Here is a 20,093-nt window from a genome sequence, read left to right as displayed (position 1 = left end):
TGATTCTAAGTACTTTAATTCTAAATGTATTAAAAGGCACAAAAGAGGGAATCCATCCAGTTTTGCACATGAATATATTTTGACCAACTATTCACCACTGCCTTTGAAAAAAAACAAATTGGACTCTAAACTCAGTTCTACTTTTCCTGAAACCACTTTGTTTTAATAATGTGAATTAATTTAGGAAAGCAGAAATCAGGGTTATGCTTCATAAGCACCAGGGTTTGGGAAATTTTTATCACCAGTATCAGGTACATCTACCCCACTAACAAAAATGTCAATGTAATATTAATAAAACAATTGTTTTAAGAGAAAACATTTACCATGTACATAGCTAATTCTATAGGCTGCCAGTAATCACTGTCAAAATAGGGTAAGAGTATAACCTAAAAACTTGATTAAGGTTAAAAAGCAAAACCCTTTTCTATTCCCCCGCTATGGGATTAGGAATCACTTGTGGAGATGCTCCATTAACCAGATGGTTGCTGATGGCATCTCTTTGGGACTACGAGTAACCAATCTTAATTTCACCCTGTCCCCAGGTGACAAAAGGACCACCATTCAATCAGGAAGCATCCCTGTCTAAATATCATCCTGTGGTATCAGCCATGATCAGGAAAAGCCCACCGCAATTCCAGGCTGGGAGAAAAGGGCCCTGTCATGAGACAGGGTTAGGTTGGTTTTTTTTTCCCCTTCTCTTCTATAACATGGACATTAATTATATCACCTCCTGCAGCTATAAGATTGAGATAAGTACAGACAATCTGATCATCTGACTTAAACTTGTCAGCTGAGTAAATTTTCATGTTAGCAGGAGGAAATAAATTGTGAAAATCTTCTTTTATACGTGCAGGTGAAGGCAAGAGTTACACAGCTCTTCAAGGGAAGTGCTTATTTTCTGTATCAGAGGAAATTAATGAGCTATGCAGTCATCCCCTGACCTCACAAGCCAAAGACTAATTTCTGACTTTGAGACTACTTCTTCTGGCTACTCTCTTAGAGCATCATGGAAACTAAAATCAAAAGCAAACAGACTATTCTCCAGTTCCAGATCGAAAACAACAGTTTGCTGTTTTGTAGAGCTGCTTTTAACTAGAATTAAAATCTTATTCTTACTGAAGATACCTGGAGTACAGCTTTTTGGGAAAACTCCACATTATGAGGAAAGGTTTCTCTGTGCACTTTGGATTAATCATTTAAGGTGCCACAGACTACAACTCTTACATTTACTGCATGTCTTTTTTTTTTTTTTTTTTAACAATACAATTCCAAAAGTATTTGCTATAGGAATCCCTTAAACAAATAAGTATACAAGATTTCTGTTTATTTGTGGATTTCTACTCTTTGTAGCTATAGGAGAAGCCATGAAAATGTCCTTAATTCATTCTGTAATTGCAAAGAACAAGGGGAAGAGACAAGTGAATGCCACAGATAAAAGATGGGAGCAACTTCAAAGTGGCAAAGGTTAGCAATGCTATAAAATGAGCTTGGGTACAAATGAGCTAAGGTAAACACTTCACACTTTCAAGATTCCTTGAACCATGTGGCTTTTTTCCCCTCACATGCATGCCTGTGTATAAAAACAGAGGGTTTTCCAAGGACAGACACTTCTGGAAAAACATTTAGCACCAAGAAATTCTAGGTCTTAGTCTGTCTGTAATAGTTCTGAATCCATGGCTAGGTAAGTACATTAAACCACCTATGAAAAAAAGTCTATTTTCAAGGAGTTTCAAGTCTTTACTGAAGCTAACTCAGTAATGGCAAAAGACAATTAACCCTTAAAGACAACTGTGCTTGAGACAAAACTCAGTTCAAAGTCAGATATAAAAGTCCTGTTCAGATGCAGAGGGAAGATTTGAAGATGAGATTACAAGTATCGTCTCATGGGCAGGCAAGATTTTATTGTCCATTTCCTCAGCATTCCTTTCTTACACGTTTGTTATTTTTTCTTTATAAACACACTGAATGAAGCCAGAGAATTTATAGCATCACAGGAACACAAATTTGCAGTCAGAAAAAGTCACCACACCCAAACAAAATTCACAATAGAAGCTGGATATTAGCTTTAAGAGTCACGGTGAACAGGGATATTGTAGACAAAATGGTGTAAGCTAGACTTAAAAAAACTCTTAATATGAAGCAAAGAAAAAAAAATAAAGAAGTCCTTAAATAAAAAATGCTGGCACTATACACCCTGAATTTGGCAATTACAACAAGAAAATCTAGTTAGCCTCCCAATCCAGGTAAGAGAACACTGAATTAAATCAAAATGCTTCTCTCTTCTCTACAGTTGCATCTCAAAACAGAAGTTAATAGTAGCAGCATCCCCAGAGCATCCCCCACTCCAAATCAAAACTCTGAACCTGAGTCCTTCTCTTCATCCAGCCCAGTTCTGGTAAGTTACAAAACGATAAGAGTGTACATTTACAAGTTTCTCTAATCTCTTTAAAGTTTTTCAATAGTCCTAAATTAAATCCCTTTCATTCTTATCACTTTATCTGTCAGAAAATCCAGGGGATATTTGGATTCAGACATCCATTGCACCAAAGATCTTTCATTACAACACACAAAAGTTCTCCACTCTTATTTAACAAGAACCCAATTACTTAACCTAGCTTTAGGTTTCATTCTACCCTGCTGCTTCCACCTCAACATGGACCTACTAATCTCTTCTGATGGGCATTGCTACGTATCAGTTCTGATACACAGATGATTCCTTAACCTCCCTTGCAGAGAGCTACTGATTAAATAAACTGAGATGCCATCTCAGCTCCTTTGGACCAATGAATAACAATGAGAAAATAAAGTTGGGAGATAGAGGCCTTTTTCCTTTTAATATGAACAGTGTTCAGAAATAGATGGAAAACGAGGAAGAATAATGCAGTGAAAGAAACAGGAATGGAAATAGCTAAGTGTTTATACTGCCTTTTATAAATGATTCATTTATTGTATCAGCTAGAGGTTATGCTTCCTCCTTCTGTTTTTCTGCTGCAAATTAGTAAACAGTATCCTTGGTACTGTAACAGATAAGTGATGGCATAACTTCTGAATGCTTATCGACCAGAGGGCTATGAGTATTAGAACACAAAGACCTCAACCTGCTCTGCAGAAGAACTCCATGGCTTAGCCACAGTGACACATTAACTTTTTATTTTCACTTTTTCCCAAATGTCTACAGAGTCATCACATGCTCTGAGCACATAGTACCCTCATGTCAAGCATATGGGTGAAAGTTTGCTGCTCAGTCCATGGGGATTTTATGAAATAAATCCTCCTGACAGCAGGACCAGAGAGTCACACTCTTATCTACAATTACTACTGTACTGTTTCTCTCTAGACAAAATAAATAAATAAAAAGCTTCTAGAACTTGAAAATGTGTTCCCAGAAGACATCTTAAAATGAGATTTAGCACTAGACAAAACATCATTAAAACATTGAATATAAACTGTTTTACTTGTGAGATCCTTTGTTTCACTTCTATCAAAATTTATGTTGATTACCTGTGTTACTTCTTACATACAAATGTGTGTGTCCAATATAAACATCATAAGCCAAATGTAAAAGTCTGTGCTGCTTCTACATTGCTTTATTGGCAAAGAGCTGGTGTTCTGGCTTTTCCTGACTGGTTCTTGTTTTGTGCTTGTCTCATTTGTATCTCTGAACCAGGGACAGTGAATGATTTTCTACCTTTACTTGGAGCTACTGTAAAAAAAAATCATGTGAAACACACCCAAATTTACTTCAACCATGAACTGCATGGAGCAGTTTTTAAGGAAATTTTAATTTTCATCGTTTTCATAATTTCTCTCCAGAATTCTCTAACTAGTCATGTAGAAAGCTCCATCTTCTGCCTTTCAGATGTCTACTCAAGATCTCTTCAGATGAAAGAAAAACCCACACAGGAAAAGCCCTTTTGTGAACAACGATTTAATGCGATACTCTATATTGAAAGATGTTTTCAAAAGGTGCCTGCTGCCTTTCATCACTATGTAAGACATTCAGACAACTGTAGGTGCATTTCAGGGTATCTGATTTACAGCATTTTGACCCTTTAAGGAGCAAGTAATGCAACTACTGGAACAAGATAAAGATGTACATTTTTACTGAAGATTCAACTGACTCCCACTTCTGATTCTACAGGAAGAAAAACGTTTCTCCCACAGAGCTTTTAGCTTCATTCATGTTATTCACAATGTTATTGCAGACCTCTACTTAGTCCCTATTTTGTGTTGCTTGAAGTCACTTTTGTTAAGCCTTCCACTTCTCCCTGGATCTTTTTTATCCACTAACATGGAATTGGTGGGACAACTACTCCTTTTATTTGTAGAACAGTAACGTAGTGAACATTCCATAGTCCCCACATAGTGCCAGTGGGGAAATTGTAGTAATGGACAGAATGGAAATGTCACAAGAACAGTACTTTTGCAATCATTAAGTTGTTGGAATATGCCTCTCTCCCTCCTAAACGAGCTCATTTCAAATCAGGCAAGTTGCAGCCAGTGCTTGCTTGTCAGCCCCTCCCTGACAATACCAGATCCTTGTGAGCACCGCACACGGCCATGGAAATTACCATTCAGGCACAAGACAGAAAAGACATGTACTAAGCTACTATTTTAGACCTCTGTGTGAAGTAGGGGAAGCTTCTTTTTAACACCTGCTGTTTATTTCTTCCTTTTGTCACCGGATGTGAAATAGTCCATATTTATAATTTTTGGAAACCAACTGCCACGCTTGATTATATTAGTTAAATTCTGGTTGATTGAAGTTATCAATGCAAATTGATTTTGTCTGGTTAATGTTGTTGTGCCACATGCCCTCAACTAAAAAACTGAAAAGAAAATGAAGTGTCAGAAAGGACTTTTTCCTTCCACTTTCAAGGTCAAGATGTCAACAAAGCTCAGACAACAACTAAGTGGGCAAGGAGAAGACTCTCTGAAAGAGGCCTTTTAATCATGTTTATTATTTTTGCCAGCGTAAATATATTACCTAAACCTGTGGTAATAATCTTCATAAGCAAATATTAAGCGTAAAACATCTGCTTGTTATCATTGTAGGTCAAAGAGAGAAGCTGTAGAACTATTTGTGTATTTACATAAGCAAAGCTCTAACCTACTTCTGTTTGTCAGTGTCAAACATTAGTCTGTAGAGGTGACCAAGAGTGTCACTTGTGTTCCATCTGCTTATGTGACTGAAATACTCTACTGATTTACATTGAGTGTAGCAAATCTGCATGTAGGACCAACTTCACTACCTGTTATCTGAGGCTTTTCTTTAGAAGGTACAACTTTCAGGAGTGGTCATAAGAGCCCTAAAAATTCTTTAAGGTGGATAAAAACAATTTGTACCCACCAATAACAGACATTGATTAACAACAACTGCCAGGAACCAAAGCATCTGGGTGTGTGGTCATATAACTCAGAACTTAATTTAGTACTAGTCTCTTTACTACATATAAGAAGCATTCAATAGTCCCTCTTATCTGTTTGGGAAACTTGTCAAGATTTCACACACTAAGAAAAAAATCAGCAAAACACAGAAATAAATTAAAGTCCATTAATGCAAATACCCTAAAATAATGTTTTAGTGCCTAACCTTGGCTGAAACCAACAACTGAAGAGCAGTCTCACGTCTGACACTTCTGAAATGCAAATTCTAAGTTGCTGTGGGGTTCTCAAGAAGAAGCTGAGAGCTCCCAGGATTTTGTCTGCATTCTTCTGTCTGCATTCATGAGGCACAAGCCCAGAAGTGCTTGAAGCAGTCCACAAAACTGCACATGACATACATGCTGTGCTGTGGAGTCTGTTCCTTATTCACTGACTACAAGACAATTTTTAAGGCAAGAACTCCCAATAGCTTCAGAAACAGTATGTCAGAAAACACTGATAAAGTAGCTAAACAAAACCCAACATGATTAATGTGTTATTTGGCATATTTGCCTTCAGGAAAACCTTTCACCAGATCCTCTAGGACTAGATTAGGTGAAATAAGATAAATGCTCTCCCTCTTATAAAAGAAGCTGGGTTTAGAGCTTCTGCCTTGCTATGAAGTTCCATCAGTATGACAAACAATCAACACCTATTAAGTGCTCCAAGAAGGAGAATAAAAGCATGCTTAATGAATGTGATTGTAGCCCACAGCACTATTTTGTCTGTGCTGGGTGACATGCATAACAGCCATTACAGATGTATGGCCACGTATGACAAATGCAGCCACACACCTTATTTTTGTTTACCATGTTCAGGCAAAGCCAATGAAACATGCAAGTATCACAGAATCATAAAATGGCTTGGAAGGAACTTTCAAAGGTCATCTAGTCCAACCCCCTATAGTCAGCAGGGATATATTCCACTAGATCAGGTAGCTCAGAGCCTCCTTGAGCCTGACCTTGAGTATCTCCAGGTGCGGGGCCTCAACTACCTCCCTGGGCAACCTGTTTCAGTGTTGCAGTTAGTACATCTAATCTAAATCTTCTCTCATAACTACTGTCCCTCATCCTGTCACTGCAGGCCTTTGTGAACAGTTCCTCTGTAGTCTTCTTGTAGGCCCCTTTCAGGTACAAGAATGTTGCTGTTAGGTCTCCCCAGAGCCTTCTCTTCTCCAAGTGGAACAACCCCAGCTTCCTCAGCTTGTCCTTGAAGCAGAGGTGCTCCAGCCCCCCATCATTTTGTGGCCTCCCCTGGACCCACTCCATCAGGTTCATGTCCTTCCCATGCAGAAGGCTCCAGAGCAGGATGCAGTACTGCAGGTGAGGTCTCAACAGAGCAAAGCAAAGCAGCAGAATCACCTCTCTGCATCTGCTGGCCACACTACTTTTGATGCATTCCAGGATATTTTTGAGCTTGCTTTATAGTCTCTGCACCATGGGCCTAAATGTATGGATTATGATAAGAGATTCAATGGAATCTACTGTTATAATATGATTTTCCCTTAATAACAAATTAAAACTATTAAAACAGTTGTAGCTAATAAAGACATAACACATCCAAAGCATATACTCTTCAGAAGAATCTCATTAGACTGTATAGACAGGATGTAAACGACCAAGAGAAAAGTAGAGGTGAATTTTTCACCTGTCTGCAGTCAGCATTTCAAACACAATGAAGATTATGACCTCATCAATCTGAAGCTGTGATCAGATGTTCACTTCAAAAACAGCCTTGCTGGTTAAAGATGCAAATTAATCTCTCCAGCTCACTGTCACTACAGCTTCTTCCTGAGGGTCAGGACACTGCTTCATGTAAAGACTTCCCATTCATTTCAATACAGTTTCTGAGTTATCCTACACTACTGTTGAAAGCTATTTAAATCATTCCCTGGCTTGAGAACATGGCCAGCCCCAGACTGCTAATATAAACACCATGTTCTGTGGCACACAGCAGCAGTAAACTAAGTTCACTGCCACCTTCCTTTCTTGCTAGTTGTAAGGCAGCAGCCTGTTTGCCTCTTGTAACTGAAGGATGAGTTCCACTAGAAAGAACAGACCACAAGCAATTAGAGATGGTTTCATAACAATAGTCATTGATTTTATCTTAATAAAAATGTTGATATTTGGAATAAAACTAGCCCTAGGTGCTACAAAAAAAAGTCATCATCTTTCTAGTTTTCACTTTGCTACTACTTTTTGATTAGAATTCAGCTGACGGTACAGATTGAAATGGAAAGTGTACTCAGATCCTACAACACAGAAAAGTTAAAAGAAAAGGAATAAAAAGAAATAAAGAAAAAAGAAAAAATAGACCCTCCCCCCCACCTTTGAGGGCAGAATATGCACACATACAACTCCTGAAAAAGGCAAAAATACTATACAGTTTTTATGCCAGCTAAGAGGTTTTCGCCCATTTAAGCAGTCACTTTCCTGCCCAGTGCTGCACTTTCATTTTCCAACCATCCCATTGAAAATGTTCTCTGATATGACCCTTTTAGGAATTAATAATTCATACAGGTATCTCTGCATGGTGCAGTTCTAAGATTAGACAGCAGTGAGAGAATCCATTACAGTATAATGTAATAGCCAATAAAATAAAAAACATACTGTATCTTGCTTATAAATTTATGATCTTGAGAAAGTATTCAGAAACATAAAAAGGAAGTAGGATGATAGAAGGATATTATTTCCTAGAAAAAGCATGCATATACCTATATGTTGCATGTCCTTACATATATATATGCACATGCAATAACTTTCCATCTTAGTCCTCTGGCTTGTTCAAGCAGAGCTAAGAAATGAATGCAAAATTTAGGTGTGAATATAAAGCAAAAGCAAAACATTACAAACCACTTTCACTTTTGTATTTCTACTAACACTTTTTCATGTTACTGACTACAGGGCTGTAACAACAGAAGGCAGTTTTACCCAGAGGCTGACAAGCTGAATTATTTTTTTAATTATTTCTGTGTCTGTATTTATGGCATAAACTGCTCAGTGGTTAAGCAGAACAGCTCCAAGAACTAACTAATAGTTCTCCCTGTCTAGTTGAATGTTATGCTGTATTTTCATTCTCAACAGGAAAATCGTAGGGAGAGAATATCACACTTATTTCACTCTACATATTTGGAAACCATGGATAGGATAACATGTTCTGCATGTTGTTGTCATTATCCAACTGTGAAATACTATTATGTTTTTAAGTTATCTGGATTGGAAGTGACTGACTGCTAGAATAAGCTTTTTGAAAGTAAACTGACATGTTCCCACAGAAGAGGATGGGATCCCACATCATTCACCATCAGTGTTTTCAGTGAAGTAGGAAAAACCCCAACACATTGGGTTGTACTGAGCTATCTAAGGCTGAAGAAACCCGAGCAGAAAAGAACAAACTGCAGCTATGTTGGCTCATTGTATGCTTGTAGCTTTGCAAAACAAGTACAGCAGCTCACTGGAGAATCCATATATTCCACAGCCACACCTTCCTCCCCACATCTCCAGTTGTTGACATTGCTCATAGAATTGCCTTTGATTTTCTACAATTAAAAAACCAAACCAAAATGAAACAAAAAACAAACCAAACCCACAAGATTTTTTTTGTTTTCAGAAAATGAATGCAAAAGTGACAATCAGAGAACATTTAGTATTTTTAAAGGGTCTGCTTGCCAATAACAATGATATCCAAACCAGCTGTATTTCGTGTGCCCTGTATTCTGTGCCTGAAGCCCTCTTCTTGAACCGTGGTAAAGCCACCCAGTAAACTCCTCCTCCTCTGCTCTAGACATGCATTTCAGAAAAGTGATTTCTCACCACCACTGGTGGATATAACCTGCTGCAGTTAGCAGCAGGCCAGAGCAAAGCTGCTATGCATCAGAATAGGAGGGATGAGCAAACTGGAAGATTCCTTTTCTCTCTTGTGTTCACCATATATGGTTTTAGTTTCCCTGTTTGAGATGAACTCTAATGTTATGAACCTAAGTAAAGATAGACTGAATGTGCCAAGTCCAAGTCTCCTATATCTTGCATTTATGTAACTGGTTGCTGGCATCTGCAAGTATTCACCTGGCTCTGTGTCTGTCTTCTCTGCTAAATTCACCATGGAGCACCAGAGAGTACTTAAAAGCACCCAGAGATACCAAAAGACCCTGAATGAAAAACTCATGAAGTTAGCTAGAGGCTGCTGGGTTTTTGCTTAGTTGTTTGGTTTGTTGTTGGTTTTTGTTTGTTTTTTTTCCCTCTTTTCAAGTGCAAACTGGAGAGAAGTAGCATAATTTATCTTCTTTTACTGACAAGTTAGGCAAAAATCTCTAAGTTTCCTCTAGCTAAATAGAAAAGTTTCCACTAGAGCTTGCTTCCTGCTCTGCTGCCTGTTAGTATTTGCACCACCTAGACATAGAGGTTCTTATAGATGGTCAAAGCTCAAAGGCTCTCAGCAATGTGTTCTAATGTCAGGAACAGTATTATTAGCAGGAGTGGGGGTGCAACAAGATGGAGTTTCCTGCTGCAATGGTGCACAGGCAAGTGGCCAGCCATGATCTGCAGCTAGGCCAACAGGAAAACAATGTTAGGGAAACAGATTCCTACAGCAGACAGTCTGAATCTAACACTAGACTAATAACACCTTAGTATGAAAAAACTACTGGACATCGTAGATAGTAAAAAGCAGCACACAAAAAACCCAAACAACAGAGAAAACCCTGTGAGTCTATTTGGGTTTATTTACTTCTTCATGCTATGCTGCACATGTGGCCATCTGAGCTAGATTTCTAGCTCAGACATTAAAGAAATGGGAACAGAGAAACTCAGAAGTGGAAGCTCTGAGTGGAGAGGTGAACATTCTAGGGATAGGCCATATAATGGCAACAATGGATAAGTTAATATAATGTCACTGGAGCATCAAGAGCTTTATCTCTGGAAGCACAGCTTGTAACTTCCTTTGCTGCTTCTGCTGTGCCTGCTGCTATCTTCCCCTGCTGCTGTTATGGCTACTACATTGCTGCTTGGCTGCCGCTTGACCCCTTCCCCAGCTTCCTTAAGGTTGCTATATTTCTGTAGTAGCTTATTTTTACACTGTTATATTTAAACTGTACAAAAACACAAATTCACTTTTTCCTCTGACTTTCCAAAATTCCAAGTTGTAGTGAATTTACTTTACTAGAGGGGGAATCTACTCTAACCCAGCACAGCACACAACTCCTCCAAGAAACAGAAAATAGAACCATTTAAAAATGGAAAATATTTCCAGTCAGGGTGATTAAAATTGGATGCTTTGTTAAAATATTTTAACCTGAACGATAATTAGTATGTGCAGTGGTGGGGGTTTTGTTTGCTTGTTTGTTTAGGGGTTACTTTGGTTGTTTTGGTTTGGGTTTTTTTCAGTTAAAAAAGAAAAGGGTTTAGTGCTTAGCTTCTCATTAAGCACGAAATTGCATCTATGGTAATTGCTTGTAAAAGCTGGAAAAAAAGGCAAACATTTCTGTAATACAAGTGAGAGTACACTACAAAACAAGGTGTGAGACTCTCGTTGCACAGCTCGGTCTTGCACAGCTGAATTCCTTCCCATCTCTAAGGGATGAGGCACTGCACACACAAATTCCAACAACCATCAGTTTACTGCAGGACTGAGATTAGGAGGAAAGGGATCCCAACCTCTCTCCACACCACATGCAGCTATTATGACAGGAAAGGACCTTTTCTGTTGTGCAGGTAACACCAGACATTGTGCAACTCCGTTGAGTCCTGGCATCTACAAGAGGATCTTGAAGACAGGAATGAAGGAAGGTCATTCACCTGAGTGTTAGCACTTACTAAGCATGGAGAGATGAAGCAGCCTGCTCGTTGTCACATGTAGAAGTCTTACACACAGACTTCTAAAGCTCAGATTACAAAGAGTTGAGGAGTATTTCCAATGCAGCAGAGATACAGAATTCAAACAAAGTATGGTTTTGATGGTCAAACAACTTATTTCAAGCACAAATATGCTGATGCTTGCACATATAAATTAGCATTTACTTACAAATCATTTTGAAAACATACTAATTCCTGCTTAAATATGATATATTCTATTCCAGAGGGATTTTTTCAGATTTCACAGTTAAATTGATTCCAAATTATATTTTTATTTTGTTTTGAAATGTCATTTTGTTTCTTTTTTTTCTTTTTTAGCAGCAAACCAAAGTGAAGTAATATGAAATTTAAATGCATTTAAAAGAACTGTTTGTATTTAGGTGCCAAACTGAAATTAAAATTAATTAAAATCCACTTTCCATTTAATTATTTCTTTCTGGAAGTTCAGAGGCATGTTTCTTATCAACACTGAAAAATACTGTCTGAGACTTCAATTTCAAAATTTAAACTGGAATGCACTGCTTTTTCCAAGCATCACTTGGATTTATAGTAGTTTGAATTTATGTATCAGAACGACATCAACAACATCACCACTACTACTGCCCAAACTATCAGTTTGGGTTTTTTTTTGCCATTACAATTCACACACACACACACACAAAAAATACCCCCAAAACTGTCCCTTTGCCACCCTACCTCACCTTTAATCTAAAGAGAAAGTCTACAAATTTCTTCTGCATTTTGAGAACTTATAATTTTATTTCTTTTGGCACTTTTTAATGTCTTTTTTCTTATGGTCAGTAGAAAACCAGAAAATAAATCAGAGTTTAATAGTGCAGCAACATCTGTAATGGCATCCTTGTCAACTTCTCACCTTTCCTAGTCTTTGCATTTCATTTTACAAAGAATAGTTTGTTCCTTTCTCAACTAATTAGTTATGCAGGAAAGGTAACCCAGTGCTGCACACTCTGGATGTGTTCCATAATTGATACAAATGTTAAAGAAATGTCTAGAATTTCAAAATGGAGCAATCCCTAAGGATGGAAGACATTCAGAGTACTGCTCTATCAAGGTAGGGTTGAAATAAAAAATCTCAGACAGTTTAAATTCCTTTTCCTTTGGGGATGCACTGCGCCTTTTCTGGTTTGAGAAGTTTCTACTTACTGTTATGGTGATGGACACCCAACAGCATAAAGTCAAAAGATGGAATTTTCAAATGTCACAACATGTGAATCTGGGAATAGCAGCCTTGCCTACTGTGGCTAAACTGTTAAGTTTTACTAAGCAAAAGTAAAATCCAAGAGGGAAAATAAAGAGGAAATATCATAAAGGTACCCTAACATATACATAGGGGAACCAGCTACAGAAACAGGCTATTGCTCACAGCCAGTGTCTGCATTAGTTGCTGTCTTGCAACACTTCTCAACCCTGCCAACGCCTCATACAGCAGGTTTAGGAAACATCCTTGCTGTAGTTCTTACAGCTCAATAACACTGCAGCTAATCAAAATGATAGCAAACATCACCTAACTGAAAAGTGTTCATATTCACCAGGGAGGATGTGATCTCTTGTGAGCTATTATCACATTTTTCACAGGCCCCTTTCATTCAGCGCTGACAGGACTGTGATCACAAACAGTGTTAGCTCTTCATTGCCTTATTATTTCTCAAGGATTAAAACAAATGCTCCCCACTCAATATCTTTTCTTCCCACACTTTAATTATTCCTCAAAAATTATTAGTATTTTCTTTTATTAGGCAGCATGTCTATGGAGGTTAGTCACTCAATAATAGAAATCCTTCCTTTTGCTTAAAGAATTTTTCAGATGAGACTTTCAAGAGATTTATATCTAGAAACACAGGTCCTGCTGCCCAACAACCTAGCACACAAAGATGATTATTCTTTAAAACAACGGAAGTATAAACTTCGTCTTGACTGAATAGTCTAAACACAAAGTTATTTTCATAACTATCTCCTGCAACTCTTGTTCTCCCTAGTAAAGCCATGACTCAAAATATAAGGGAGCTGGGAAATTTGTGTCTCATCTAAAGAGCAGCAGCTGTGCTTTCTTTTGGCCTTATCCTAGGGAAATTAGGCTGCCACCAGCTTCTCTGAGAGGAAGGACTCAGACCTGCGTTATTCAAGGAACTGAGAAAATACTAACCAACACTTGAGCTTCACATGCTGTAATTTGAGACTCACCCACATCTTTAAATCAATCATAATTCTTGTGCTTGTAAACACACAAGAACACTCTCACAATGGGGTTCTTCCCCATCCTCCTGTTACTAGAATAAATTGCACACAAATAATGAGAGGGAAACACTTCAGAATCATTCCAGTGGGCAGCACTGATGATAGCACCAAGGCAGAAGAGCCAGTGCTAGCCCTTTCTTCTGTATGCATGAGCATGTTAGACATTCAGCTACACAAAGCAAGCCTATCTTGATATATTCTGCGGAAAGCACCTCTTTTTGTATAGATAAAGTTCACCAGACATGGAAGAGGAGGCTGGCCTTTAACTAGTACATCTTCTCAAGCTCTGCTGCTCACTCTACATGTATTTGCAGTAGATAATTATGCTACAGAAGCTGAAGCCAGCAACCACTCCTTTTAGGCACCCTGCTTCAGGGGGCACACCACTGCATCCTTCAGTAAATGCAGACTGGGTAGAAACAAGACATATCCCACTTAGGGGTATATTTGCCCCTTGCCAATATATTTCTATGCTAGCTCAATAAAAAGAACATCTGAGTGAGTATATGTTTCAGGATACATTTTTTTAATGTTAATATCTTAAATTCTGGTCCAGTTTAACTTCCCTGAAATGTAACAGTAAAATTAATAGCTTCTTCCTATAAAACCAATGACTTCTTAGAAAACAGACTTTCTTGGAAACAGCATTTCATTGAGTGATTTCAGCCGAATGAAGCTGCATGGATCCTAATGCTTTAATATATATATGTGTGTATATATTTCAATACAAAGATTAGGTAATGCTGAAATTATTAAATTCTGCCATTTGAGGGTTTGTAATTTAAAGCTGATTTGTTTCAAGTTTTAAAATATCCAGTTTAAGACTGTAAAGCAATTAATGATGTAGGGGAAGGGTAAACATATCTATTAAACATCTGGACAAACAGGTGCTTCTGCCTTCAATACCCTATTAACAATTCTACTTACTTCCCTTCCTGTTGATGCCAAATGATTTGTGAGGGATTTAAATACAGCAATATAAAGTATCACCTGCTGATATCAACTGATATATCTGAAATATTCTGGGTATTTCAGTTTATGTTGTGTCTTAAGCTAAAGTTCTGTCAAATATTGTGAGCTAACTTCAGTCAAATGTTGGAAAGACTTCAGATCAATACCTCAGTAATGCAGACGTGTATCAATCATTATTTCAGACAAAATCTAGTGTCCAAGTTGCATACAGGTTGGGGTTTGGGGCATTTCAATGCATTTATTTTTAATTGCCAACATTAGAATGCCATCTCTTGGCTCTCACCAAAATCTCCCAAGTCCCCTGTTTTGTTAGGAGGAGTAGTTTTTTTACCTAAGCATCCGGGATAAATGGAAGTTATGATAATTATATCCTCAGATCCCTAAATTCTGAATGAAGTTTCTACTGGATCTACTGATCACCTGAGGGCACACAGCTGAACAGCTGCCACATCGCTGCTATGTGAAGGGACTCCTGCCTATTTCTTACATATTTCACAGAGCTATGTCTTGAAGCTTAGTGAATTAATTGTTATAGGAGATCATTGAGTAAATGATGGTGTAAGAATACTGACAAAGATGAACACTTATCACTGGATTAGGTTTACACTCTTACTGTAATGAGAGTGAACATGATCTCTGTGACAAACATCCTCAGACATACTCTCAAGGCACAGGCCAGAAAGTTAACAAAGATTTGGCTTTGTTGAACTAAACTTCAAGGAAAATTCATTTGGAAGATTAAAAAGATTAGTTAAGTGTGATCAATTGCAACCTTCACTCAAATTCAGTAATTCTAGATGAACAAATTGTTCCTCTACAGGCCATTTCAAATACAGAAGATAAAAAGCCCTCTCCACTTCCTCTGCTCAGAGAAAAGTAGGTGATATTTTGAATAAATTAGAGATTCTTTAAAAAGGCAAAATGAAACAGAACTGACAGCAGGTGAGGTGGGTTAGTCAGTACCCACATACTCAATCTTCTGTCTGCTCATCTCCAGGATTTATGTATGCTAGACCTTATAGACAGGCCTGTAAATAGACTAACTACAGAGACTTATGATTAGTATCTACCTATAAAACCAACTCAGTTCTGCACTCTTCTCCAGAAAACAGAACAGAAACCTTAAATGTTAGTGTTATTTCCAAGTGCACAAATATAATTCCTCTAAACTTCAAGTCATGCACGGAGCAGCTAACTTTAAAACTTTGAGGGATGGACAGGGGGTTGCAAGTTGGGTGGAGGAGTGAGACACCAATGTTGTCATTTTCGGTGCACCCACTCCTTGGACTGACCTTAATCCTTTATGAACTACACACACAAGAGCATGGGGATGGCAAACTGTTCTGGAAAGATTAGTCCTACAGAGTTGCACTTTGATATGAATTACAGAATTATGGAATAATTAGATTGGAAGGACTTCAAGACATCATCCCATACACAGCAGAACACAGCTCTTACCACAGACTGCAGTAGCAATTATTAATAAATTGCCTGATTGCAATAGGAAGTGGCATAGAGTTCAGCAACTCAAGTGATGATATAATTTCATTAAAAAGAAAAAAGAAAGAGAAGCTTCTACTAATCTAGAACACTCAAAAATGCATTTTGAGATTAATCCCTTTATTGGCCCTTTCCAATTAGCAGTAACCTGTGCTATTTCTTACAAATACTTGCCTTGTGAAACAACCACTCTCATCTGCTGAACTTCCCTGTGGGTGGTAATTTGTGGGGACCCTAGGTAGAGCATGAAACTCTTAATCTCAGGGTTGTAGGTTCATGCCCCACATTAAGTATCATTTCTGTCCTCCTCATAGCTCGTGGCCCTAAACTGGGATGCTATCATTCCAAGACAATTTGTTAATGTAGTGAAGTGTTGGCACAGTTTTTAGAAGGTTGTGTGTGGTTTTGTTTTTTTATTTTTAAACCTGAAATGACTTTACACAACATGCACTAAACAGGTTTACAGTAAAATATGAGAGCATGTACTTAGGAGGAGACAATTCACCTCCATAATGCTACATCCCTTTTAAGTTACTCATTTAAGAATCGCTCTCTTGCTGGGGAACTGCAGATATGCTTCAGAGCTGTTATGTCTGGGCTTCTATGATTCCTGATGGTTGATACTGAAGTCAGCACTCCATGTACAAACGTATTTAGAAAACAGGATAGTTCAAAGATTAATGTTAATTCAGAATCTGATCTTCTATGATATTCTGAGGAACTGAAACAGTAGCTTCCTTGCTGTGGTTGTAACTGCAGATTCAATATACCCAAGTAATTCTAAGTCAGAAGATGTAAGACTGTTTGTCCAAACTTAATTAAATATAGAGCAATAAAAATCACTAAAGCAGGTCAAACTGACCAAAGCACAACTGCCAAGTGTTTCTGTGCGGTGTAACAAGCTACCATTTATATGTCTTACAGAAGAGGAACTCAAATGAGAATGAGGGCTACTCACTTCAAGGCAATTCAGTCTATGTGTCTTGTGGGTATATCACTTGTTTCTGTTACTCAAAAACGTTATTGTTTTACACCAAATAACTCAAATAGCTTGATCTCTAGTATTTGTATTAAAGAACATATTCACCTTCATTTTTTTCATAGCTGCCTCTTTATAATTAAAAAAAACCCAATAAAATAAATAAAAAGAAATGTCTGTATCAGAATAACAAGCAGGACCATTAACTCTGTACAAACAGAGCTCAGTTACATAATAATCCACTATCAATTTTCCTCAAATTTAGACACCAAATTATGTCAGTCAGCTTCTGGACCTACAGAGCAAGAAACACATGTACCAACAGGATTTGCACGCTCTTATAATCCAGAAGCAGCATTTGCTGCTGCTGAATCACAACTAAGTGCAACAAGAGTGTTCTACACCAGGACACTAAGGACTATTCAAAACACAGAAAGCAAAACAAGATGTAATTACACAGATAGAGCTTTCAAACGCATCCTAAATAACGTATTTTTGATTAAAAATAGAGTTGGATGCTATGATTAGTGAAACAGAAACCTAACACACTCCTCAAAAGAGGAAGGACATGAGATTGATGAAAAATCCCTGTAGTGTGTTCTTTAAATGGCAAAACAATAGAGTTAGGAAGGGGTCACCTTCCTGAACATTTTCCTTTTCCACTGCAGATTCATTATTCCATTTGGCATGATAAGACAACATGCTCAATTTTAACAGCACTAATGATGCCAAAAAGCTCACAGAATGAATAAAAGCACAAAAGGATAAAACCAAAATAAACCATCAAACAGCAAAGAGGTAGATCTTGGAACCCCTCACCGACCACATACTGCTTGTGAAATACTGACTGCATACTGTCTGAGGTACTGACTGCAGAGAGATTTACAGCATTGTTCACGATGTTGCAGAATGAATTCATACGGCAGAGGAGACAGAAACAAAGGAATTAAAATAATTAAAAGTGCTGCTGAAAAGGAGATGGAACTGTTAAATGCAGTTACTGACAAATCAAAACAGCTGAATGTGTCAGATTCCAGAGAACTATGTTTTATAATACAAGTTAAACAATCAGACATTCTTACCAGAAAGAGTGCTGTATCTGATGTACTCTGATAAGAACCAGTTAAGCTTTCTCCTGAAAGAATACAAAATGAAAAAGTATGTCAGAAAAAGGCAGCTCAAAAATTTCCTGTCAAAACAGAAGTGATTTAAATTGTTTATGCAGCATTCATATGGATTCATTCAGGAATAAGTATTCTTAGCTACAACAATATAATATAATATTCTTTTTAATAACAGTATTATTCTGGCACAGTCTTTTTTACATGGAGTTCCTGTTAAGAGAGACATTTTCACAAGTGCAGAACAGCTATTATGCCTACTCCTACTGGAGTCACAGATTCCAGTTGTGGGCATAGAGTACTTTGTGCTAATACCATAGACATAAGAAGCTACAAAACATTTCTTAAAAACCAAAAGGCTTGTTCTCTACAATAAGGAGTGGAAATCACTAGGCCTGAGTTGATCTGACAAGAATGTATATGCCTATTCTAAACCCAAATGTCAGGTTAAATGGCTAGTTTAAAACTCTTAATTCAGTGTCAATGGAGGTAAGGGTTTGTGTTCCTGGTTACAGGATGCTCTGCAGCTATGCTACACAAAATGACCCCTCAATGCTTTTTTGTCATCATGCATTTAGAAGAGTCTTATGGAATGGTCAAGTAATTGGCAAGATGCACTGGTGGGTTTGAGTACACTCTTGTAGCTTAATCTACCCGAATTTTCACGTATTTTGCCTAATAGGTGCTTTAAAAGGAGGTTCAGACACAGAGTTGTTTCACAGTCATCAGAAATTGACCTTTTGTCACTGCGTCCATCACTGGGTAGCTGCTTTCAGCAGTGTGGACAGCACATTTATTCTGCCATGCCAACACGTTTAACGAAGCAGTCACATGTATTAATGGGGCATTATATCAGAGTTCAAATGTTGCCCTCGCTAACACTGAGGCTGTTCTGTTGCTCTGTAAGGTAAGTCAGAAATGAGCCCTTTGTGTCCCTTCTGCAGCAGCAGCCCATTCTTCTCATGCCAAAGCTTTTGCTCATTTGAATGACTGCACTAACTCTACTGGAACACGTGCCTCCTGTCAGATGGTTCTGTGACAAGCCAGCGGTGGAAGCCTCTGCTTAATGGCAAGTCCTGACTTTATTCCACATGCTGAAAGCAGATTTTTTTGTTCAGATTTGGTAGAGAAAGGAATAACAGATGTCAGTTACATTTTCTGCTCAGTAGCTACTGATTTCTGAGGTCTGTCTTCTACACATAACCTTACCTCCATTCACTAATAAATGTTACACACCTTTGTGCAAGTCACTTGGACACACTCCAAGACTCACAGACTCTCACCCCAAGCACCTGTTAAGATTTCACTTTTTATTTCTATGAATTGTATGGGGTTTTTTGTGGCTTCAGTCACCATTACTGATCAAACAAAAGATAAATACTGTAACTGCTCTCCTATGAACATCTTTCACCCATATACGTAGAGATGAAATCTAAGAATAAGATAGATGAGATGAATTATAACTGTTGGCATTGCTACCCTTGTGGAGTCCTTCCATCTTCCAGGGCTACATTACGCTGTACTGAACAGAAACAGTGACTTCACATGGAAGTAGTATGCAGCAAGTTGCGCATTAAACATCATGGCAAACAAGGTGTATGTTCTGAAGAAAACAGTGTCCTTGGAGTTTGTCTGGTAGCCATCAACATTTGTTATCATTGCAGAAAACAAGACACTGTGGTATAGGAACTTAACAGCACAAACCATTAGGCAAAATTCTAAATGAAAAAAGTTCTTGATATTGATAAACTCTTTCTAAGCCCCTAAATGAAATTTCAAATATGGTACTGGAAGCTCAAGCTACTGACACAGACTCAGATTCACACTCCTAAAAGCAAATTGAAACTGTGAGGAAGACCCAGCTTCCCATGGCAGATGTAGCATTCTCTAGTATCTGTAAGCACTCCACACTTTATCATCTAATGCCAGAACATTAACTGGCTCTCAGAAAAGGGAAATACATTGAAAGCTTTATAATATTATTTATTTGAA

At 37.9% G+C, this 20,093-nt stretch overlaps 1 protein-coding gene across 25 annotated transcripts in view; it reads right to left on the bottom strand.

Annotated features, from left to right (window-relative positions):
* Positions 1–20,093, bottom strand: part of TENM2 (teneurin transmembrane protein 2) — a 1,869,083-nt gene that overhangs the window by 1,396,578 nt on the left and 452,412 nt on the right. For all 25 annotated transcript variants that reach the window (XM_064161561.1, XM_064161557.1, XM_064161558.1 and 22 more), the window contains one exon: positions 18,063–18,115. The gene's annotated coding sequence lies outside the window, so the exon portion shown is untranslated. The remainder of the gene's footprint in view (positions 1–18,062; positions 18,116–20,093) is intronic.

This window comes from Pogoniulus pusillus, chromosome 22, assembly GCF_015220805.1.
Source record: "Pogoniulus pusillus isolate bPogPus1 chromosome 22, bPogPus1.pri, whole genome shotgun sequence".
Classification (NCBI taxonomy): domain Eukaryota; kingdom Metazoa; phylum Chordata; class Aves; order Piciformes; family Lybiidae; genus Pogoniulus; species Pogoniulus pusillus.
Note: the sequence above shows the minus strand (reverse complement) of the source record. Positions and strands in the feature narration are given on the sequence as shown.